The 25,452-nt window shown below is 37.7% G+C and overlaps 1 long non-coding RNA gene across 2 annotated transcripts in view; it reads left to right on the plus strand.

Moving 5' to 3' along the window:
• Positions 1-25,452, plus strand: part of LOC103665770 — a 549,718-nt gene that overhangs the window by 455,225 nt on the left and 69,041 nt on the right. For both annotated transcript variants that reach the window (XR_005832051.1, XR_005832052.1), the window contains exon 6: positions 14,787-14,810. This is a non-coding gene — a long non-coding RNA (uncharacterized LOC103665770). The remainder of the gene's footprint in view (positions 1-14,786; positions 14,811-25,452) is intronic.

Here is a 25,452-nt window from a genome sequence, read left to right on the forward strand (position 1 = left end):
AGATCCTTATAAATTTGTTCAGATCTTTCTTCCCTAAGCTCTCATCTTCAGGAACGATTTTAAATGCATGTTTTCAGTTCTCTTTAAATATATTATCAAGTCCTATAACCAAGCCCGATTATATATATTTTGTACCTCTTCCTCAATTTGAGCTTAATGATCAAGCCCATTTAGAATATAAGAATTTGGAAGATAGGATAAAAATGGATTTTAAACTGGGTACAGGTAATGCCAATTTTAAACATTGCCAACTGTTTTCTCCATAATGAGATTAAGCGCAATGTCAAACATGAACTAAATTTGATGCTTCTTAGAGAAAAGTGAATTTTTTTTCTAAATATTAAAGATTACACGAGTACTAAATTTTTCAGTACTGCCTTTGAGATATGTTTGATCACACACTACGTTTTGAAGAAAAATTAAAAAAAAAAACACTATTGATTATTTTTTGAGATAATTAAAATAAAAAAAGAATACCCACAAAAATCCATGTTGATTTTCCCCAATTGAATTGACAGTTCAATTGTTCAAGTTGTTAAAATTAGCTAAAAATATAGAACATATAAGAAATGCAAGGCTTCAAAAACAAATACAGTTTTGGTTTTATTTTGACTAATGGGTAGTTTGTCTTTTTCATTCTAAGAAGACAAACTAATTAGTGGTTTTGAAATTTCATTCTACCAAATATATTCAAATTTATTTTAAGGTTAGGAAAGTTTATTAAAGCAGCATAAAACTTGACAAAATAATTCTGCCATTCCCCAACTTTAAACTATCAAAATGATTTTCATAGTCCAGTGAGTTATAACATGGAAAGAATGACTGTAAATGGAATAGGTATTAATGGGAGATAAGAAGAAAAGGTAATACCGTGATAAGACTATAAAACTATTTATCATATTTCAAACTATTTCCCTGTGGGAGTTCTGTTGTTTGGAATATGATTATGAGTGATTCTAACCTTTACTTTTCCATAAGAATTTTGTTATGGCATGTGTTCATACATGTATACATATTCAAAGTGTGCAAGTTGATAAAGAGTGTACAATTGACATCACACAGTTCACAGACATGGGGATAATGCATCCAAAAGGACCCCCTCTGGTGGTAACTTGGTCTTATGAGCTATGTATCAAAAGAAAGTGGTAATTCAGTACCAATTACTAGTTATGTGATCGTGGACACATTTATTTAGAATCTCTAAGCCTGTTTCACATCTGTCAAAGACCCACAATTATAACTTATCTCTTAGGGTAGTTGTGGGAAGTTAATAAAAATAATATATGCATTATGACTAGCATAATGCCTGGCAAATGTAGGCATTCACTAAGTGTTTGTTATTGTGAATCCTTTCTTCCACAGTTCTTATTCAGTACTTGTATATGCCACGTAGTACTCTAAGGTATGGGTGTACAACAGTGAACAAAACAGACGAATGGGAATATAAAAAGTATACACATAACCAAGATTACTTAAGTAAAATAAATGGTGGATTAGATAACGATAAGTACTGGGAGAAAAATAGGGCAGAGAAGAGAACCAGGAAAACAATGATATAGAGGTTGTAATTTTGAATCGGTTGGTTAGAGAAGGCATCACTGAAATGACGACATTTTCAGTAAAGACCTGAAAGAGGTGAGGGAATAAGCCATGGGATGTCTGGGAGAAGAGCATTCCAAGGGGAGGGATTAGGCAAATGCAAAGGCCCTGTGGTGGGAAAAGTAAGGAATCTATGTGGAGTGAGCAAGGGTAGAAGATTAAGGGAGGAGATAGAGAAGTAATGGAGGCCAGACAGTGTGGGCCTAGAAGGAGGCTACTAAGACTTTGACTTTTTCTTTGAGAGATTTAGGAAGCCATTGGAGGGTTTTGAGTAGAGATGTGACCTAATTTGACCTATGAATCAGAGGGTCACCGTGGCTGCTGTCTTGAGACCAGCCTGAAGGGCTATGGGTTTGAAGGCTATTGTCAATTTAGGTGAGAGAGAGTGCCTTGGAGGTGATGATAGCAGTGGAGGTTGTGAACTGTGTTGGATAAATGATGTATATTGAATGTTAAGACGACAGGTTTTGTCAGAATCGGGTTTAGCATGTGTGAAAGAAGGGTCAAAGATGACCCCGGGTTTGGGGCCTGAGCAGCTAAAGAGTGGCATTACTGAGAAGGAAAAGATTGAGAGACTGTATGAGCAGGGGAAGATGAGAATTTCAATTTGGCATATGTGACGTTTGTGAATTTTATTAGACATTCAAAAGGAGTTGTGCAAATGTAGTTGGATTAATTATACTGGAATTCAAGAGAAAGATCTGAGCTGCTGGTGGTAAAGTTTTAAGAGTCTTAGGAATACAGATGGTATCTAAAGCCATGAGACTGGGATGTCCAAGGGAGTGAAGTGGATAAAGTAGAAAAGATGAACCAGCAAAGGAAATTGAGGGTGAATATACTGAGGTAGGGAAAAAAAAAAAAAAAAAAAACGAAAAACGAGAGGGATGATATTCTAGAAGCATAAGAGGAGAAGTGAGTGAAATGCTAATGGGTCAAGTAAGCTGAGGACCAAGGATTAACCATTATATTCTACAACATGGAGGTCATTGGTTACCTTTTCATTAACCAAACCCTAAAGTTTCCTGATTGATTCTGCCCTCGTACAGCTGTCATCATCTTTTTCTGAACCTTTTTTTTTTTTTTTTTGATTTGCTGTTTTTTCTGCTGCTGGACTCCTATTCATCACCTTTCACTCTTCTCATAAAGATTTTGATTCTATTATAAATGAACTTTCCTGTATTGTCATTGTGTCATGGAATTCTTTCTTCCCATCCTGGTGCCTTTCTGTACATGGGTTTATAATAGCCATTGTGAGTAGAGACCCGCCCCCCCCACCTCTGCCTTTGAGATTCCCTATGATTGTTCTGCAGTGTTAACATTGTTTTAAGGCCACCTGCTGCTTCTCAGTACTTTTTTTTTAATCTTTAAGCAAAACCCTTTTCTCTTTTGCTGCTAATATTATGCATCTAATTCCCATGCCCTGCACCACCTCAGTGCCGTTGTCTCTTAGCATTATAACTGCTACCCACAGTTATTGCATATTTTGCTGTTGTCAGCCTCAGGCAACTTCAATCATTATAAATAGTCCACTGGAAGAGCTCATAGTTTTTCAAGTGTTTATTACATCATATGTATATCCCTCATGGTCTTTAAAAAAAGCAACACTCATTTATATTTATACACTCTTCTGTGACTTTTAAAAACATACACATCTCATTAACTTTAAAAATACACATTTCATTGAGAGCAGATGTGCAGACAATGAATACTTGATACATTGTAAAAGAAAATTCAGTTTAGTTCTATAAAAATATACTAAGTACCAAATATGTGCTAAAGCTTAAATTGGGTGGTAAAGCTTCACAATGAGTAAGACAGGGTAACTGTCCTCAGGGAACATGTGGGTGGTGTGTGTATATGTGTATGTGTTGTGTTGTGGGCTACAGAGCACTGAGATAGGCGAGAGACAAGCACATTGTCAAAATCTTACACTCGTGTGATAAATGCATCAAGAACTCAGGTGCTCTAAGTGATTAAAGGCATGACTGTTCCTTTAATTTTGACCTGTCTTTGTGGGCTACTTCAATACCTGACAGCTTAGCTGTCTTTAACTCTGGCTCCCTTCTGTCCCTGGCACTAGTCGAGAATCAGGTGAATGGCATAATGTGGTGGTGGTCTCACTGCGCCATACAATAGGCTCCTGCAGTTTGATGGACCTGGTGGCTGGGTGGAAGGAAAGGGGGAAGGGGCTAGGAGTGGGAAAGTACTGAGTCAGAGAGGGGGAAAATGTGTCTTAAAGTCCTTCTTTTTCCCCCCGTAGAGTTTTCAGCCATCAGAGAAGTGCCTGAGGAAGAGCTCAGTAGAAGGTCACAGAGAAAGGGGGCTCTGAATGGGAGCAGCTCGTAGGGACTGTAGGTGTGCATGGGAACATGGCTGGTCAGGGGGCCCTGAGTCTTTCACTGTAATTCCCTTCAGAGACTGCAGCGAGTTGGCTGTTCACCAAGTCTGGTGTGGGGAAAGATTTCCCCTAGGAGGCCTGCCAGGTGAAGCCTTTGTATTTGCCTGTGGTTGGTCCTAAAAGATCACCCACAGATTTTTGGTCAGGAGCTAGATTCTTCAAAGTGTTACAGTGGAAATAAGCCTGGGATGCTAAGGGATGTAGATGAGAAGAAATTTATTGAGCCTGAGAGTGGAGCAGGGGAGGTATCAAGGTATTCACCTTCCTAGAGGCGTGAAGCTTGAGTTGATCTAAATGATAAATAGGTGTTATACCAGTCTTCTATGAGAGGTGTATTCTGAGCTGACAGAGATATGAGCAAAAACATGGAGGCATGACATAAAGTGTACTTAAAGATGACAAGTGTATTAATTTCCTATTGCTGCTGTAACAAAGTACCACAACCTAATGGATTAAAATAGTACAAATGTATTCTCTTCTGGTTCTGACTATCAGAGTCTAAAATAAAGGTGTCAGCAGGGCTGCGTGTCCTCTGGAGATACCAGAAAGCAGAAGCTGCTTTCTCCAGCTTCTACAGCATTCCTACAGTCCTTGGCTTGAGGCCTCTCCCTCAGTCTTTAAAGCTAGCAGCATAGCATGCTCTCTGCTCTCTGGTTCAGTTCTTAGATTTTCCCTTTCTGACTGTGATCTTCCTGCCTCCCTCCTCCCTTATGATCACATTGGGCCCATCTGGATAAACCAAACTAATCTCCCCATTTTAAAATGCTTAAATTTGTATCTGGCAAAATCATTTTCTTCCATTGAAATTAATGTTTTGATGGTCTTTTATTTATCCTACTGGTTAAGGAGGATTCTGTGTCTTAAATGGTACAATGCCAGACACATGACACCTCACACTGGAGCAATGAAATGGACATTGGCTTACTGGTCATATATATTCATAGCTGAGGACACTGCATATCATGCAGGGGGTTACATATAATGCAGGGAGCTGCACTTGGGAATGCAGTGAACAAGGAGGGAGGGCTGTGGGAGGCAGGACTTGTGGTTGGGTTCCCATGAGAGCACAATTCCCATCGGAGAGGAGAATTGCCTTGTTTGAATAATTTTGTGGACTGCAGAGAACCGAAACCCACTACGCAGGGGTAAGCAGGCACTGTGCCTGGTACCCATGATCAGGAGGTTGTTTGGCTAGGGAACTTTACCTGCAGGAGCCGAGCGGGTAGGAGACTTGGCAGTTAGGCATTTGAGGCCCTCCCAATATTATTAGGTCTCAAGGAAGTAATGCTAATACTAATACTGAATCCTAATTTCAGACCTTACACCATATGTAACATATTAACAGATTCTGGGGATTAGGATGTGGGCATTTTTGGGAGTCATTATTCAATGTACCACAACAAATAATTTGAGTTTTTCTGGATATACATTTATAGTTTTGAGGTGAGAGAGAAATGGAGCTGAATTTAGAATAGTTGCTAGAATTCAGGCCATATGTACTGAAGCTACAAAGCTGAAGTCCTTATAATTGTATCCTAATGATGATGATGATGATAGCAACTAAAAGATCAGCTTACATTTATGGGGCACCTGGATGGCTCGGTCAGTTGAGCCTCTGACTCTTGATTTGGGCTTGGGTCATGATCTCAGGGTTGTGGGATTGAGTCCCAAGTTGTGATCTGCACTCAGCTCAGAGTCTGCTTGAGATTCTCTCTCTCCCTCTCCCTCTTCCCCTCGCCCCACTTGTGCTCTCTTTTTAAATAGATAAAATCTTTACAAAAATAAAATATCAGCTTACATTTAGAGGATACATATCACATGTTGTACGCTGTGCTCAGGGCTTGACATATATTTGCTAATTTAATTATAAATACGGCACTGTGAGGTATATCTCCATTTTCCAGATGGAGGTGCAGAGATTATGTAAGTTACTGAAGATCATACGGTCCTAAAGTGATAAGCCGTAGCTCTGACCCAGATAGTCAGCATCAATATGCTATAGTATCATGCCATAGAGTTAGCTCTTTATCATACTAGTGATGGAAGAGAGGTTCATGATTCAAGGGTCCTGGAGCAGGGCACGATGTGAATAGGCTTTAAAGTCTGTAAGCTTGATAGGTATCATCTGTGTACGGAGAGGAATGGTTTAGGGGCCAGTTAGTGAAAGGCACTAAGCTATTGAGGATTGTCCTGGCCAGTATTCTTTCCTGAAATGATCAGTCCTGTTCTCTGATTCCCGCCTGAAACAAAGGATTTAGTTTGAATTTGCAATGTTTTTGGTCAATTTTTCTTGCTTTACCAGTGGATGATGTTACTGTGCATTAGTGGTCAGTACGCATGCACGATGTCTTCTCTTCTGTTACTTGTCCCTGTGAATGAAGCACTTTTCCGTGACTTGTATGTGGAACACAGAATCGAGGGTGTAAACGCAGAAAGCCTCTCTTGGCTTGTTCTCTAATACCACACTGGGGACACGGTATTTACTCAGCTGTTACTGAAATGGTATTTTGTTTCCCATTCCGGTATTGTTCCCTGCGAACACAGCTTTAGGATTGATTTCTTGTGGCGTGGGGTGAATGGTAACATTCTAGCCCCCCAGTCCCCACTCTACAGCCCTCAGGTGACTCTTAAAGGCAGAATATGTTTTGCATAAGGCTGAAAGAATAATGGTTTGGAACCTGTGTAGTATGCAAATAGGAGAATGTTCAAATTGCTTCTCTCCTAGGCCTTTGGTATTTTGGGATACTGTAATTGTGTAGTCACCACCTGAGAGGCTACAAAGGGAAACAGTGACGTTGGGTGAATGAACGTTTTAAATACAGAAATAGAAAGAACAGGCAACTCATCTCAAAATCCAGAGACCATCTTTGTTAGGAAGTTAGCTGTTATAATAGGAGTCTGAGATACATTTTCTAATTGTCAGCATATTCCATATGATATTAATAGCATTATTCTGAAAGTCAAGGTCAAATCACATTAGTTTTAACCTACTCTATGCAGAGGGTATTCAGGAAAAGCAAATACTATCTTAATGGATATTTGTTCTTTTTTCTAGGATAGATTATCTTTACAGTAGTAACCTTGCATTAATTTGACTTTCTACTTAGAACTGCTGTTGTTAAATCTCTTAAAATATCTTTTGTAGTAAAACATTTAATAAACATAAAAAGAAAAAAAAAGAAAAAAATGGGAAACAAAATATGAAATAAATTCAGTATAAGATCTAGGTCTTATACCAAGGTCACGGACAAAGTTCTGTTCAGTAGAATTCAAGTTATTTTATATTATATTTATATTATAGTACTGTCCTATAATTTGTGAAATGTGTATGTGTTCCTAAGACACTTCATATGCAGCACCGAACAAATTCTTTAGAATTGGAGGACAATGTTCATGGAAAAAAATTGAATTAACAACAAATAAATTTTAATATTTTTTAAAGCAAGTAACTTGAAAAGGAAGGTTATGAACTTGTGTAAAAGTGTGTATGTTAGAAACATCTTAATATGTGAACACATTTAGCTACCACTTAGCTGATATTTTTAAAATAAAAATACTCAATTTTTATTTCATGTGTTTTTTTTTTAATAAAGGGGATTAAGAAAAATATGGTAGGAGTTAAAGCAATGAAAAATGTACACTTGTCTATATGGTACAGTTTGTTTCTGGGTACTTTGACAACAGTTAACAAAAATATTAAAAATAAACACAAGGAAGTAACAAGGGCTTGCAACACAGCAACCAATGGCCATTAAGAAACCACGTTTGGCTTCTCTGCAACTGGCCTGGCCTGAGTGAATTTCAGAATTGCACTTTTATAATGGTGCCATTTTTATAAAGGCAAAAGTTGCATAACTTGACATCCAAAAGTAAGTGAATGTAACAATTTTTTATATGTGAACACACCCTCAGTTTCATCATATTCATGGAAAGAAGAGAAAGAACACTGGGCTAAAAATGTGGCAGCCCTTATTTATAAGTGTTTGGACTATAGAAACAATTCAGTAGACAGGATGTAAGGTCACTGACATGATTCGCAACTCCTAGTGTTCATATCCTGCGTGAGCACCTCCCCTTGAGTATGGATGGGACCTGTGACTTGTTTCTAATCAACAGCATATGCAAATGCGATGGGATATGTGTGATTATGTTACATAAGACGTAGCTCTGGTCTTGCTGGAGTCACTCACTCCTTTGTTAATTATGAGGAAGAAAGTCACCATATTGTGGATTGCCTAGGTTGAAAGACCCAGGTAGGAAGGAACTGAGGGTGGCCTTTAGAAGCTGAGGGTGGTCTCTGGTCAACAGCCAGCAGGACTGAAGCCTTCAATCCTGCAATTGCAAGAAACTGAATTCTGCAAAAAGTGGATCATTCATTGGTTGAGTCATTTATGTGACACCACAGCACCTGCCAACACCTCGATCCCAGCTGGTGAGACTCCACCCAGAGGACCCAGATAAGAATAAATGTGTTAAACAGTAAACAAACTGTTAAGTTTGTTAAACACTATGTATGTTTATATTTATATCTACATTGTGTCTCTGTCTCTATGAGTATCTGCAGCTCAGAGGTATCTGTATTTGTGAAGGTTTTCCAGAGAAGCAGGACCAACAGGATGTGTGTATGTATGTATATACAGCTTGTATGTTTGTATCTATCTAGAGAGATTGATTGATTGATGTGCCTTAAGGAATTGACTCTCATGATTATGGAGGCTTAGTGAATCTAAAATATCATGGGGTAGATGAGCAGGCTGGACACTAAGGAAGAGTTACAGTTTGAGTTCAAAGACAGTTTCCTAGCAGAATTCTTTCTTATTCAGAAAGGTCAGTCTTCAGTTAAGGCCTTCATCTAATTGAAAGGGGCCCACTCACATTATGGAGGGCAATCTGCTTTACTCAAAATCCACCAGCTGTAATCTCATCCAAAAGAATCCCTTCACAGAAACATCCAGAATAATATTTGACCACATATCTGAGCACCGCAGCTCACCCAATTTGATGCCTAAAATTAACTACCACAACATGCAAGATAGAATCTCTTTGAAAGGATATAATCCTAAAACTTCTCTGCATATATGCTATCTACATAAAACAGCTATGTGAATGAATGGAAAATCAGAACCTACAAATTAAGATAGCTCGAAGAATATGACACACTCCATCTAACATCAGTAAAAGTAATTATCAAATATAAATTAAAATAAGTGTTTTCATATAAGCCTCCACTTATAGATAAATGAAGAAATGGAAGGATATTGAAAGACAGTGGTATAAAACAGCAATGTCAACTGGAAAGAAAAGAAAAGATAATAAAAATGTCCTAAAAATGTCTTTAAATAAAAAGAATAATAAAAATCTTAAATGTCATCAATTTATAGATTGAGCTGATTATAAAATGTTATTTTGCAATTATTATGCCAGAAGATATTAAAAGTAAACCAGGATTGCATATGATAAGTGCTTGGACTCCCACTGCCTCTTCATGTGCAGTCTGGCATGAGAATTCTGCCATCCTCTGACTCCCTAGCTTTTTTAAGAACCCGTTTAATCCAGTTCAGCAGAAGTATGTGGTCCTTGCTTCAGCAGAAATTGGAGTTTGGAAATAAGTTTTTGCTCTTCTTCAGGCAAGGGCTGAAACTTCAGGAATTGTGTTGATACCAGCAATGCTATTCAGTGGTCGCTCCATACTCCCCTGTGGAAGACAGTTTGTCTGATGTCCTGAGGCCTGGGTCTGTGGAGTAGCTGGGGCTTTATAGCTCCTTAATCTGTGTCTCTAGCAGCGGCTTTTGAAGAGTAGGGAAAGGTGCGAGGTGCCCGCTTACTTTGCTCATTAGTACCAACTCTTGCCCAGCGTTCCATTGCTTCTGGTCACCCTAGGTGATGCCTTCTTGTAATTGAATTGGCTTTTCAGTACCTACATGGAATGCCTCATGCTTGGTCGTTCCTCAGCTTTATCGTAGCTTGTCCTCACAAGTCTGCTTTCTCTTCCAGATCATTTGCCTTTTACTTTCATATGTCTTGTGTCCGTGCTATGGGGTAATATATTCCTATCTCATCCTGGAAGCCAATGACAGGGACACATCTTTTGGATCACCAAAATACAGGGAAAGTCTTATTAGAAATTTTTTATTCTATGGATTCTATTTTTTTAGCATCATGGATGGTGACCAGTGGTTAGAATTTGAAAATCAGTGAACTTGAAATGATACATATTCCAATAACTTTCCTAAATAAAAAACTTATAACTGGCTTTCCTGAAAGCATTCTTGCTCTATAATGTTTTCCTTTCAATAATTATGTATTGCCTACTATTGAGATATGCTATGAACTTTGTACCATGGCCCTTGCTCCTGTTGTTTTCTGGAATGTTCTTTTCCCATTCTTTAACCCTCCCAATGTGTGCATGCGTGCGTGTGTTTGCATGTGTGTTCACACACACCTACACACACTCCCTCTTTCCGTCCCTCCCTCCCTTTGTCTCTCGAGGGTGCCACCTATCCTTTAAGGCCCATTTCATTTTCCAGTTTCTCTGTGAAGCCTTTCTGGATTTCCTTAGGTAATTGTTTTTCCTTTCTTCTCTTCTTTCCTTTCCTTTCCTTTCCTTTCCTTTCCTTTCCTTTCCTTTCCTTTCCTTTTCTACTTATAGCTTCTTTATTTGTGTTGGAAGCTAAGAACAACCCAAAAGTCTTTCTAAATTTATTTTATTTATTTTTAAGATTTTATTTATTTATTTATTTATTTATTTATTTATTTATTTATTTGACAGAGTGAGAGAGCAAGTGAGCACAAGCAGGGGGAGTGGCAGAGGGAGATAGAGAAGCAGACTCCCCACTGAGCAGGAGCCCGGTGTGGGGCTTGATCCCAGGACCTTGGGATCATGACCTGAGCCAAAGACAGCAGCCCAGCTGACTGAGCCACCCAGGCACCCCAACTATTTCTAAGTTTAAAGGAATAATTGAAGTAGAGATCCTCCATTAATGGAATGCTATTCTGCAATAAAAAGTCACACTACTGGTGCACACATCAACCCAGGGGAACCTCAAGGACGTGATGTCTGCACTCTCAAGATTACAGAGGCTGTCTATGTTTCTTTCAACCTTCATAGATTGGTTTGTTCCTCTCTAATGGTGCTTCTCTTAATCTTTACTTATATTAGTGGTTTGTTGTCTTTTTAGATCATAAGCTCTTTGGAGTCAGGAATTGGACTTATGATCCTTATATTAGTTAGGATCTGGATCAATGCCTTGCCCATAATAGGTAGTAAATGGTTATTGGATTAAAATGAATGAACTCCTTTTAGCCATGGCCGAGGCCTTGCCAACAATGACCAACAATGATGTTCTTTCAAAAAGGATATCCAGTACACTTGACCATGTAGTCTTCACTTGTATGTGGTAAAATGAGAAAAGAAAATAAGATAGTTTTTCATAAAGCTAAATTTGTTCAACTTATAGGAAGGCCTTTTGTGTTGCTATCCTTCATGCTTGTTGAGAATTAAAATTTCTCCTTTTGTGGGGGTTGGAGGTGCTAGTTCGTTGGAAGAATAAAGCTTTAAAAACCATGCATTAGTCTCTCCCCCTTTTTTTTTTCAATTATTTTTTAAATTTTTTATTGGTCAGTGATAATCTGAAGTTTTAGGAATTTGTGATCTAGAGTGTTTATATATTATAAGATCAACCAACAAAAGGGTTGAAGGATTCTGGTGAAACTAGATATGGTGAAAAAACAATGACCTAAAGTATAGGACAAGTAGTGTCAGCACTAGCATCCTCACAATTGGTCATGTGACATTTGTCACAGCCCTGCATGGTTAAGACAAATACAATTAAGATTACTTTTTAAGGTAGTTTTGAGACCCAGGTAGGTAATCAAGTTATATGATATTTTTGGTGTTAGTGTTTTTAGTCGACAAGGAAGGGATTGTGTTGGTTATTGATAGTGCTGCTTTGTACCCTTAGTGTCAGCTCTACTTCCTGTAGTGCCCTCTATAACCCAAAGAAAGTTGACGTCTTTCCTAGGATCCAAATTACAAGTTGTTGGGGCGCCTGGGTAACTCAGTCGGGTCAGCATCTGCCTTCGGCTCGGGTCGGGTCATGATCTCAGGCTCCTGGGATTGAGCCCTGAGTCGGACTCTGTGCTCAGTGGGACTCCGCTTCTCCTTCTTCTGCCCCTCCCCCCAACTCGTGCGCTCTCTCTCTCTCAAATAAAGAAATAAAATCTTTAAAAAATTCCAAATTGTTATCTTTCTGGTGACATTGATTTGATTACATATCATAAACTGTCCAGCAGGATTTTTATTGTCAGTTTAAAATGGAATAATAGTGTCAGCACTGGAAGGCCAGTGGTAGATATTTGTATAACTGATTCCAGCTGAGAAGATAAATGGGCATTATTTCGTTTTTTGGTACTCTGGTAGGGTGAGAGGTGAACTTTAAGTCTGAAGCATCCTTATGAGGATATTCTGTATGAAGGATTATTTCTGTAATGCAAAATTGCCTTTCATTTTGCATGAATCACATTGAATCAAGTGAAAGTGATTGTATTAATTCCTTAAGTGATTGCACATCCACTCTGTGAAGACATGTTGCCAAAATACTGCTCCAGAGTGGAGTAGGGTTAGAGCTGGAAGGATGAAACTGGCCACTGATTCCTCTCTCCTCTGTCCTTGTCATTAAAAAGAAAAAAAGGTATTGCGCAGGCCACACATACTTTAGAGTTGATGAAATTTGTCTCTTGTTTTCTTTTGTCTCCTCTGTCTTCCCTTAATGCCTGAATGTAGTTTTCTATAAGCATTATTACCACACACACACACACACACACAATTTATTTATTTATGTATGTATGTATGTATGTATGTATGTATGTATGTATGTATTTATTTCCCTCCCTCCCTCCCTCCCTCCTTTCCAGGCCCCTGGTGGTCTGTGTTGCTCTCTGGCTTTGTACAGACAGGTAATGTGGCACTACCCCCTGGTCTTTCCTCCCAGAAAGTGAGCATCACAGGTTCCTGAACACTTCACTTCTGGCCCAGTCAAACCACACTCTTTAGGGAAGTTGAACTCAGCTAGATGTTAGGAAAAGGGCAGTAAAATAAATTCATACTAAGATGCCATTGCTAATAGCTGACAATAGCTTAGGCACCTCAAGTTCTATTTGTAAAACCCCAAAACTGGACTGGTCAATATTGGGCTCACAGGAAAGATTTTGATAGGGATCTGAAGTCATCCACCAGAGACTAACTTAATCCTATTCTAGATGTCGTCTTTCTTCCTGAATTAAGATTTGACTGGATCACTGAACAATAAGGAGACTGCTCTGAATCTAAAGCAAATCTTATTTGTAGAAGATCCTTGAACTGGATGATTAATGGAAATCCAATTTAATCTACCAGTAAAGACCAAATGAGAACCCTTGCTGGAATTAAAAACAGTAGTTTGACATGGGGTCCTGGTCTATGTCCATTTAAAACAGGTAATAGAAGATCAAAGGAACAGAAATGAGATGAAGGATAGGGAATTGATAGTTTTAAATGTGTGAAGTCCTTCATTATTGTTTATCAAATATATATTGAACACAGGGTGGGACACTAGGGTTTCAAAAGTGAAAGACATGGTCCCTGAACTAAGGAAGCTCGCTCTCTAGGGAGTAGGTCTGCAACTAGATATTTACCTTGTAAATATGTGATACATGCTATGATAAAAGTAAGGACGAGGTATTCTGAGAGTTGAAAGTAGTACTAGTTTAGACTGGGAGTGGCAAGATACAGGAAAATATTCGGAAAAGCTTTTATTTGGTACACTAACATTAGCTGAGTTTTAGAGGCAGAATAAAGGTTAACTAGAGGAATAAAAAAAGGTCTCTTCTATGGTCTTGTTCTTTATCTTCATTGGAAAGTCATTAACCCTGAATTAGTCCATTTATTTGTTTTTTAAAGTATTTTCTAAGTTCACAGGCATATTGCAGGATAAATTAAAGGTTGAAAAAGCAACTGGAGCAAAAAATAAAAAGCTTTCATATTCCTTTGAGTGCCCAACTATGTGTGCATTTTGGTAATTATAGGCTCAATTGCTCATGTGTACATTTCTACCAGTACCACAAATGATGGGTAAAGAAGAGCACAGTAAGCTCAGACAGAAACCATTTAAAGTGGCTCAGTATTCATTAACTACAAAAACTCTAAATTAAACTAAGTGAGGTAAATTATGAATGTGAATTCAACACATAGGTATCAGATGCGTAATACAACATCTACTAGGCTTCTCATAACTTATTGGGTCCATAGTAATGTGCAAAGGACTTATAGAAACTCCAGGATGAAATTTATGTCTATCTAGAGAATCACTTTTCCTGAAAGATTTAGGAAAATATAGTTAAGAGTAAAACAGAGCTACGAAAGAGTCCATGATGAGTTGAGATAATATTTGTATGATGTGTATATATCTATACACACACACCCATACACAATCATACGTTTCCTTTACTTCTTTGGTTTATTTAGGAAGAATAATTTGAAAAAAATCCAAAAGACTAAAAGACACAGGGAAATGGCAAAACTATCAGGTATTAGACAGCCTTTGTCATTATTGAATCTCCTTTTCCTTCATTGTTTATAAATATGTTCAAAGTGCTATTAGATCCAGGGTACAAATACCGAGTCGTAACTCATCTCTCACTCCTTGTAATTGCTACATTTTAAAGGTCTTTTAACAAAGAATATTTGACTTACTCCCCTCAACTCTCTTTTGGCTGACATTTGCTTTTGCTCTCTCTTTTTTGTCGTTTTCAGTCATCACAAAGGCTGCTGGAAAAGGTACGAAAAAAATAAAGCAAGACTGTTCACCTGGTGTCACTCAAAAGACTAACTCTTGGTCTAAAATTTTCATTTTTGGGTGGATTGTGACATGCATAACTTTGACATGACCCTGAATACATCTGGGGATTTTTAAGGAACAAAATAACAAAGCAGGTATAGCCACTCCACAGTCTTTGACCCAGAAGCAACATGTTCTATTAGGCAGATTGACAAAAGCTTTACACAGGCACGGGGCTGAAAGCAGAGTATTGTCATGCAGTCCTGCTTCTCCCCACATTTGTGTTTCTAAGTGTATTCCGTTTGACTCTGATAACCAGTGTCAAGTACCCTTTCTATAAAGTATGCAGAATCAGTGATGTCAGAGTTGAGAAGTTCTTGGTTGGCACCATTTTCCAACGCTATCTCTCCTTTCCTATCTTGTTCTGTGTCTTAAAAAAAAAATAATAAAGAACAGGGCATATAAATATCTACTTGATTACAAAGAAATTTCTCTGCTTTCTTTCTCCTTCACACCAAATATTTATAATACAAATTCAAGTGCAGAAGGATAAACCTAGGGATGCCTGGGTGGCTCAGTCGGTTTAGCATCTGCCTTTGGCTCAGGTCATGATCCCAGGATCCTGGGATCTAGTTCCGTATCTGGCTTTTGCTCAGCAGGGAGCCTGCCTCTTCCACTGCCTGCTGCTCCCCCTGCGTGTACTCTCTCTCTCTCTGCAAATAAATAAATAAAATCTTTAAAAAAAAAAAAAAAGGAAGGGTAAACCTAGTTGTGTATTCTCCCAAAGCAATGCCCTTACAATGATTGTTTAAAATTACACTGGCAATGAATGAATCACTAAATTCCTCACCTGAAACTAATATTGCACTGTATTTTAACTAACTGGAATTTAAATAAAAACTTGAAAAATATTACACTGGTAATGAACATTAAGTGAAATTAAAATAATTCCACTTAATGTTAAATTTATTCCTAAGTATTGTACTAAGAAATGCAAGAATTGTACATTGAAAACTATAAGACATTGTTGAAATAAATGAACGAAAACCTAAATAAATGTAAAGATATCCCGTGATCTTGGATTGGAAGATAATATTGTTAAGATGGTAATTCTCTCCAAATTAATCTACAAATTCAACACATTCCTTTTCAAAATCTTAGCTGACATTTTTTTGCGGAAATTGACAAGCTGGATTTAAGATTCATATAGAAATGCAAGAGACTCAGAATAGCCAGATAATCTTGGAAAAGAACAACAATGTTGGAAGATTCAACTTCCTAATTTGAAAATTTACTACAGTGATATAAAATGTGAGTAATTTTTCATTTTTTTGAGTTAGGCAATGGTTTCTTAGATATGATACTAAAAGCACAAGCATGAAAGGAAAATAGAAACATTGGACATTATATATATATGCAAATATGTTTGCCTCAAATTATGCCATCAATAAAGTGAGAATATAGCACAAAGAATGGGGAAAATGTGGAAATCATATCTGTTAAGGTCTAGTGTCTAGAATATATATAGAACTCCTACAACTCAACAATAGAAAGATAACCCAGCTTAAAAATGGGCAAAAAAAATTGTGTAGATTTTACCTCAAAGAAAATATATGGTTCACAAACATGAAAAGATGCTCAATATTGTTAGTCATTAGGGAAGAGCAAATTAAAACTACTACAATGAAATACCATTTTGCACCAGTAGGATTACTAAAATTAAAAAGATAATAAAGTGTTGACAAAGACGTAGAGAAATTGGAATCTTCATATACTGCTGCTAGGATTAGGAAATGGCTAATGCCTTTTTGGAAAACAGTTTAGAAATTCCTAAAAATGTTAAACCTAGATTTATCATGGAATCCAACAATTCTACTCCTAGATACATACCCGGGAGAAATGAAAATGTACATCCATTTAAAATCGTAAGAGTATTCATAGCAGTGTTATTCATATAACCAAAAAGTGAACGCAACCTAAATGTCCAACTGATGAATGGATAAATAAAATTTGGTATATCTACACAATGGAATATTATTAGGTAATAAAAAGGAATCACATACTGTTATATGTTGCAACATGGATGAACCTCGGAAACCTTATACTAAGTGAAAGAAGAAAGTCACAAGAGGCCGTATATTGTACAACTCCATTGATTTGAAATGACCAGAGTAGGTAATCCATAGAAACAAAAGGTAGATTAGTGGTTAACCTGGGGTGGGGGGGGGGAAGAGGGAGGGGAGAAGAATCTGCTAATGGGTGGAAGGGTTATTTTGAGGGTGATGAAAATATTCTAAAATCAGGTTGCAAAACTCTGTGAATCTACTAAAAACCTTTGATTTGTATACATTAAAAGTGTGAATTTTATGACATATGAATTATATCTCAACAAAGCTGTTATAAAGCATTATATAACAGAAAAGGTTATAAAAAAATGAGGGTAAGGTAAAATTACATTTTTTTTTACAAGGGTTTACAAATGTACTTATATTCCTTTTTTCATTTTGATACTGATCCGCCTAGGGGGCCTGTGAGTTTGAATGGCACATGTTATGGGAAAAAGAAACATGCACAGAATGGTTTACTTGTTATAGTGCAAAATTTGCTTGTTTCTATAGGTAAAGCTGTGTTTTGCAAATCACTGGCCTTCATTTAAAACACATAATTTCCTGTCTCATGAATCTTTTATTCTGTCTAATCAGACTTAAGGAATACATTCTAATTTTAAAACACTACAGTGGAGCTTAGTGATCACTTAATTCGTTTATTCATAAGGACACTGAAAGTCAGAAGACTTAAACTCTAAGGTTTAAGCACATGATCAATGAATGGATCTGGATGTAGATGCTGGGTATTGTCTCAAGTCTAGGGAAAGATCTAAATTTGAATTTCCAAGCTGTCACTAGCTCCCCCATTTATAACACTGACCTAAACTCTTATGAAAGCGTATTTGTTCAAATAAAGTACAGATATTGATTGACATTATTATTAGAGAACTCTAAATCTTTTAAAAGGGGAGTTGTAACCTTAAATTCCCAAAATGACCTATACTTACCATGCTGATACACCATAGATATCAATTCCTGCTAATTTGTTTAATCCGAGTACTATCACTTTTTAGCTGAATGATCTTTTTTTATTTTAGGAAATGGTAATTTGTCATCATCACTTCATTTTACAGTTTTCTTTGGTTTACAGTAATGAGGTCATGTTATAGATGAGCCAAGACATAATGAGGTTATAAACATGCATTTACTTCTTAGAGGACAGCTTATTTTGAATTTAAATATCCTTGGACATCATAGATCCAACATTCACAAATTCTTAGATCTTTGCCGTGGAAAGGATAACACATTGGCCTAAAGCCTCACTGACACAATAACACTTATTCCATTAGTGTGTGTGCATTTCAAGCTTTATTAGTTTAAGAAGAAAAAACATTAACATTCATGACAATGCCTCAGCTATGAGAGGAAGAAGCAGGTCGGTTTTCTCTGAAAATGAAGTCAGCACAGACTTCATTTGAAGTCTTGACATGGACTGCACTAATAGAGCTAGTTCGTGATAAAGATGCATCTATAACCAAAAAGAAACATCCTATCCATAACTTATATACTTGAAATGTACTTTGGAAGTATGTGAAAGAAGACAGAATACATAGTGACTGGAAGTGTATTAGGTACTAGAATGTTGCTGTGACGAGACAGGAATACGAAGGTGAATTACGTTGTTCTTAAGGGTTCTCCTTGGAGGGTTAGAAGTGGTAGTAGAGCCGTGACATTTCCCAGTGGTGTGCCTGTGTGTGTATTCCCAGATGTCCAATAGGGAGGAAATGTGTATGCGTATGCATATGCATGTCTTTGAACACTAGACGTGTTAAGTATTAAAAATGTTAATTTTAAACATTCATATTAAAAAATGAAAGCACAATAAAGCATTCCAGTTAAATTATATCTGGGATATATTTAGAAATTATATTTAGAAATACTCCCATATTTATGCATATCTTAGTATTCAGAGTATTTCAGAAGCCTTTATACTTTTCATAAATGAATGATAATCGCAGATGCTTACTGAGTGCGCCAAAGAGGTTAGACATCAAATACTTTCAGGGTAGGATATTGCAATCAACTGTTTTGACTAACTTAAAAGTCTTACAGCTGCCACTGATTTTGGGAATTGACCACATTGGCCAATTTTCTTTATATTAGTGTTGCTATAAATAAATATTAATAAGTTCTAGTCTGCAGATTTGCTTCCTTAATCGATTGCCTCTGTTTTTCTGTTGTTTCAGTTCTTTATTTGTTGCTGTTATTTTATTGTCTCAGCCCTCTGTGCTGTCATTCTAGTATTGTTTACAAGGGCATTCCCTTTTGAAATATTTCACTAGCAAGGTTCCCTAAGGCATATTTATTCTAGTTTCCTCTTTTTTTAAAACATCATCTTGGGTTCAATCAGATCAATATAGTTAGCCAATTCTTTCAATACTCTTCATTGTCATGGAAGTAATGTTTCATTCTAGAGTTTTTAACTTACACCTCTTGTTTACTTTCCTCTCAAATACACAGAGATGATAGAATTCCTTCGAAGTTTGCATGTTGAATGAGTGTATATTGAGAGTGGTTTCCTTGGAAACACTAAATATGAAAGGCTTTATATCTGCCTGCTTATCAACTAGTAGATTGACAGCTGTTTCTCTGTAGAAGTTGTCAGTTTATTTCAGAGCTCTCTGCACACTAATAGTAAAATGCACAAAAATCAGAATTGCTGCACTGGATGCAGTAATGAAGAGAAAACTTAATGTGCTTCAGACAGAATGAAGCATTTGTTTTAAAACCTTATGAATTTTACACTGGGGTATGAACTTTTTCTTGGTCTCTTCATAAGGGATTCACATTCATTTAGAATGATTGATGAAATAAAATTATTTCCCATTTATTTTTGTCTCTTACCATCATCGCTGAACTATAAAATAATGAGTTTTTTTAGTGATGCTTTTTAAAATTGGGTTCTTATTGGAATAAAGTGCAATCACAATTCATGCTTGTATAGAGATAGGTTATACTTCTTCAGTTCTTATGGATTTGCTGATAGATTAAAATCAATGTGAAATTATTTTATCCTTTCTTTCCTCATCTCATAGAAAAGAGACACATGATATAGGTGATGTTAGCAAACTAGATAGACCCCCTGGTGTTTGTGATAGTATTTGCATAGGATTCTTAAGTTAATTTTGTAGATTTGATTCTAGCTTTTTCCCTTTTTCCGTCTTTATTATAAGCTATTGGCCAGACCTTATTTTTTAAAGAAAGTGAGAGAGTGTCTACACAATACAATGAATATGTCAGTTTAGAAAAAAAAATTAATGACAAGTGAGATAGTGTCTGTATAATACAAAATAATATATAATTTTAATAAACACCTTAAAATGCCAAACCAGTTAATGAAGAAAGAACCTGCACAAAAAACTCTGAACAATCTCTATATTCATGCTTCATCTGTCTAAAGTGGAAAATAGACCAAAAATCTGTTCCAGATTTAAAGACTGGTACAAATGACAATGAGGGCTTGGCTATTTAAAATTTAAAAGAGTAACATTTAGTGGATTTTGATCCATGTGCACCCTTTCATTTTGATAGCTCTTCATTTTACTAGCCTCCTTAAGAACAGTTCTTTAAGCTTAAGTTATGCAGACCTTCTAAGGTCATTTCTCCTGAGGTTAATTTATCTCTCCCATATACTGTCATATAAATTTCATTTAAAAAATATACTTTCTTTACAGAGATCCCTCCCCCCCCCCAAGTTTGGAGACTTTTTTTTTTTTTTTTTTTAATATTCCTTCCCGCCAGTTCAGCACACTGGCATACCTTGTTCTCTACCAACCTGGCCAGAACAAAGTATAATGTGTGTTGGGTCTAAGATCTCAATTGCCTTTTTAACCAGCTATGCACATGTCCTTTCATCTGGGGATCCTGAGTGGTTTATGAAGCCGACCCTTGCGTCTGACACACTTTCTCCTTAATACTCGTTTCTAGTATCTCTGTAGCTTGGTAGTGGGACCATTGGTTAAGATCTCATCAGTGTGAAGCAGCTTCTAGCCAGAAGGGGAAGAGGAGTGGTGCCTACAGTCTAAGCTTTGTAAGATATCCAGTGAAACTGGGGTCATTTGGCTCACAAGCACAACGTAATGCTGCATTCTATTACTACTAAATGCAGAGGTTTTCTCGGCCACTACATACACAAACCAGCCAGGATCTGGTTCACAGCTGACATTTCTGTGACTCTATGCTACTCCTTCCCCATCATCCCTTTTGAAGTTTATCCAAAGTTAGCATTGCCAGGCACCTCACAAAGTACCAATTCGACCATAATCATTACAAGATGTTGGAGCCTCCCTATAAACCTGGGACTTGCCTTTTTGTAGAGTGAACTAGTACAGTCTCTCTCTACCCCAGAGCTGGTGACCTGAATCCATTTTCTCCTTGTGTCCTTTAGTCAAGTGTTCTTTGGTGCGAGGAAAGGGCCTGAGACTCCCTTCTGAAGATTCCCTACTTGTGATGCAGTAGAATAGCCAACAGGTTTGGAATAGGGACTAGCATCTGTGACAAAAGGACAAGGTGGGGATTACCAAGTCATGCTGTTCCCTTCTATCCCCTGGATTGAGTATTCTTGACTACTGCATTGTTGATCACATTATCTCTAGTCCACATTAGTTTTTTTTCTCTTTATTGCAATATAACTGACATATAATTTTAAATTCAGGAATACAACATAACAATTTGATGTATGTATATATTACAAAATGAAAACCACAGTAAATTTAGTTAACACCTGTTGCCATACGTAGTTCCACATCTTTTTCCTCGTGATGAGAACTTTCAAGATCTACCATCTTGGCCAAAACACAATGCAGTATCATTAGCTATAGTTGCCATAGTGTACATAACATCCTCAGGACTTATTTTATAACTGGAAATTTGTACTTTTTGATCATCTTTGCCCTTTTCACTCCCCTACCCTCTATAGCTGGCAACCACTTTTTTTTTCTTTTTTAGATTTCACATATATGGTATTTGTCTTTCTCTGTCTGACTTATTTCACTTAGTATAATGCTCTTAGAGTCCGCCCATGTTGTCACAAATGGAAGGATTTCCTTTTTTTTTTTTTTTTTTTTTTTTAATAACGGAATAGTAGTCGTGTGTGTGCGTGCACACACTTGCCCTTGGTGGAGACTTAGATCTTTGCCATATCTTGGCTATTGAACATAAAGCTGCAATGAACATGAGGGTACAGATACCTTTTTGAGTTAGTGTTTTTGTTTCCATTGGATAAATACCGAGAAGTGGAATTGCTGGATCATTTGGTAGTTCTTTTGTAATTATTTGAGGAACCTCCATACTGTTTTCCATAGTGGCTGCACCAGCAATGTCTTTCTGTTACTTATTCTCTATATTGTCACCAACATTTGTTATTTCTTTTTCTTTTTTCTTTCTTTTTTCTTTCTTTCTTTCTTTCTTTCTTTCTTTCTTTCTTTCTTTCTTTCTTTCTTTCTTTCTTTCTTTCTCTTTTTTCTTTCTTTTTCTTTCTTTTTTCTTTCTTTCTTTCTTTCTTTCTTTCTTTCTTTCTTTCTTTCTTTCTCTTTTTTCTTTCTTTTTCTTTATAATAGCCATTCTCACAGGTGTGAGGTGGTATCTTACTGTGGCTTTGGTTTGCATTTCCCTGATGGTTAGTGATGTTGAGTACCTCTTGGCCACCTGCATATCTTCTTAGAAAAACTGTCTATTCAGATCCTCTGCCCAATTTTTAGTCAGGTGCTTGTTTTTGTTATTGAGTTGCATGAGTTCTTTATGTACTTTGGATATTAGCCCCTTAACAGATATGTGATTTGTGAGTGTTTTCTCCCGTTCAGTAGGTTGTCTTTTCATTTTGTTGGTGGTTTCCTTTGCTGTGCAGGAGCTTTTAGTTTGATGTAGTCCCACTTGTTTATTTTTGCTTTTGTTGCCTTTGCTTGGGTGTCAAATCCAAAAAATCATTGCCAAGAGTGATGTCAAGGAATGAGGCACAGGGAGAGCACAAAAATAGCACCCTCCCTCCAAGGTCTCTGGAAAAGATTACAGTTGGCCCCTAGATGTGTGTTTAATTAGAAGCCTGTGCCTCAGGCAGCAGCTGTGAAGATAAGCTAATGGACCCCTCACAGAAAAATCGGGCATTTCAGTCTGCAGCTTCACTGCTCTGGGAGGTGGCTAGTTAAGAACGCTTTCTCCATTTGTTATAGTTCTGTGAGACATATGGATCGTAAACCCTGCTGGCCAGCAGAGCCAGCCAGTCAAGGGGCATCCCCCGGGTGGTAGCTGTAGAAACCAGGACACGGCAAGTGTGTACAAGCTCCTTCCCAGGAGATACCGGTGACCTGGATTAGGCAGAGGGAGGGAGCAAAGGTGGTACCTGCTGGTCTCTGTCTTTGGAGAGTATTTCGGTAGGCCCCTAGATGTGTGTTAAGTTAGATGCCTTGTTCCTCAGACCTGAGCTTCAAGCAAACGGTCCTCTTTCATAGAAAGGCGGTGTGTTTCAGTCAGCTGCATCTACACTGCTCTGGGAGCCAGCCAGGTGAGCTTGTGCCCTTTAAGAACTCTTTCTCAGATTACTGTAGCTTTGTGGGTCTCACAGATGCAAGCCCCATTGGCTTTCAAAGCCAGATGTTTTGGGTCTCATTTCTCAGGCACAGATCTCAAAAGTTGGGGGTTTCAGACTTGGGGTTCAAACCCTTCACTTCTCCGGGCGCAGGTTGGAATTTTGAGTTACCTCCAGATAGTGGGTTGCCACACTGGGGGTAAGGTTTACAGTGAGATCATGTCTCCGTTTCTACTACCTGTATTGATGTAGGTTTTTTCTCAATTACCTGACATATAGGATTTGCTCAGCTACATTGTTCCTCATGTAGCTGTAATTCTGGTGTGTTCACGGAAGGAGGTGAGTTCAAGATCCTCCTACATTGCCATCTTGAAGTGGAACCCACATTAGTTTGGGTTACCTGTTAGGTCCAACTGGAGTGAGACATTCCTTGGAACTGTGGTCCAGGGGTGAACCTGGGAGGGAGATTGCCACCGCTTCTGAGAAGCCCTACCCAGAACCCTCCAAGAAGAGAAGCCAGAAAGTGGAAAAGATGGTAAACCTGTGGCCGGAAGGGCTGACGGTTCTGGGATGCCAGGTCCATGGGCATTTGTATGAATCCCACCAGAGCTGAAGAATTCTATGGGAAAGATCCCACTTATATCCACAGTCATCCCTGCATCCAGACCCTGGCCCCAAACCTCCATAACAGGCTTGCCTTACTTAGGCTTGGGTGTTCTACACTACACTCTCCTGAAAATCCTTCAAGATGGTCACAATTTAGTAACATTGAGTTGATGGATAATGGCTTAAGGGAGGGATTTGGCAGAGCTGGCAAATCTTCTGTCTTAACAGGCCACTTCTTAAATAACCTGTCTTCTCAGAAGTTTTCCCTTAGATTCCACAGATCAAGTGACCCTGATCCTAGTGGTAGTCAGATATCCCGGAAGCCTGGTGGTCTCATCCTTATTTTAGTCCTTTCTTGTTCTATACTTATTCCCATTGACTCCAACAAGAGCAGGGGCAGATCAAATCATCAGTTTCATGTTTGAGAGATAGCAACAACAATAGATAAGATTCAGTTTATGTCCCTTTTAGTTTACTCTTATACCTACACTCAGTGAAGAAGATATGCATAAAATATACTTCAAGAGTATAAGGTCTCAGTACTTCCCTTTGCTTTTCTTGAAGTTTGCACATCCAGAGGTTGGTGGTCTCTGAAGCTTGTGCAGAGTGAGGTATCTGCCAAGCCAGTTGAATCTGGTGTCTTTTATACTATTTTAGGTCAGGGTGGAGTGTGCACCGCTTGTTTCTACCTATTACCATTTAAGAGAATTCAGGTAAATTGTTCCAAGCTGTATTTCTTCCTACATTTTCAGACCTACACAGGATTTAGTGCAGCTAGCCTGGCCATGGCTTATCACACGTGACCACCTTGGACCAGTCTTAGGAAAGTGGGGTCAAGGGAATTGCTTTGAAATAAATGAGGACTACCTCAAGCTGTGTTGATCTGTTGTACTTGAAGCATCATACTTAGACTATGCTGGATATAAAGGGATTCTTGATAAAATCAGGAAAGGAAGAATTCTGAAAGGCAACCGAATGAACAGCGAGGGGCCCTGTTTGAGGGGGAGGGGTGCTGATACTTGTTTTTAGGCTCAAGATTTTTACGCACACTCATTCTGGATGTGATGTTCAAGTGCTCCTGCAAATTACCTACCAGAATAGGTAGGAAAACACTGTTTACTTCATTTAGTTGTAGTATTTTTAAGGTTCCATATTCTTTAGGGTCACAGAGAAAGGAAGCATCTCTTCTACTTCTATAAATACACTTTTATTCAGAAGGTTGGGTCAGGATGGATTCTGTGACGAACATCATTTAAATTTTGCCAACTTTGTTATATTTATAAAATAAGCGGTGCATTAGTAATGCCATAATACTTATATTTGCTATATCATATGCATATGTTCTTTATCATTATTTCAACTGTATACAATAAGGTTTTCTTTAAATGAAGTATTTTATATGAA

This window comes from Ursus maritimus, unplaced genomic scaffold (assembly GCF_017311325.1).
Source record: "Ursus maritimus isolate PB19 unplaced genomic scaffold, ASM1731132v1 scaffold_36, whole genome shotgun sequence".
Taxonomy (NCBI): Eukaryota; Metazoa; Chordata; class Mammalia; order Carnivora; family Ursidae; genus Ursus; species Ursus maritimus.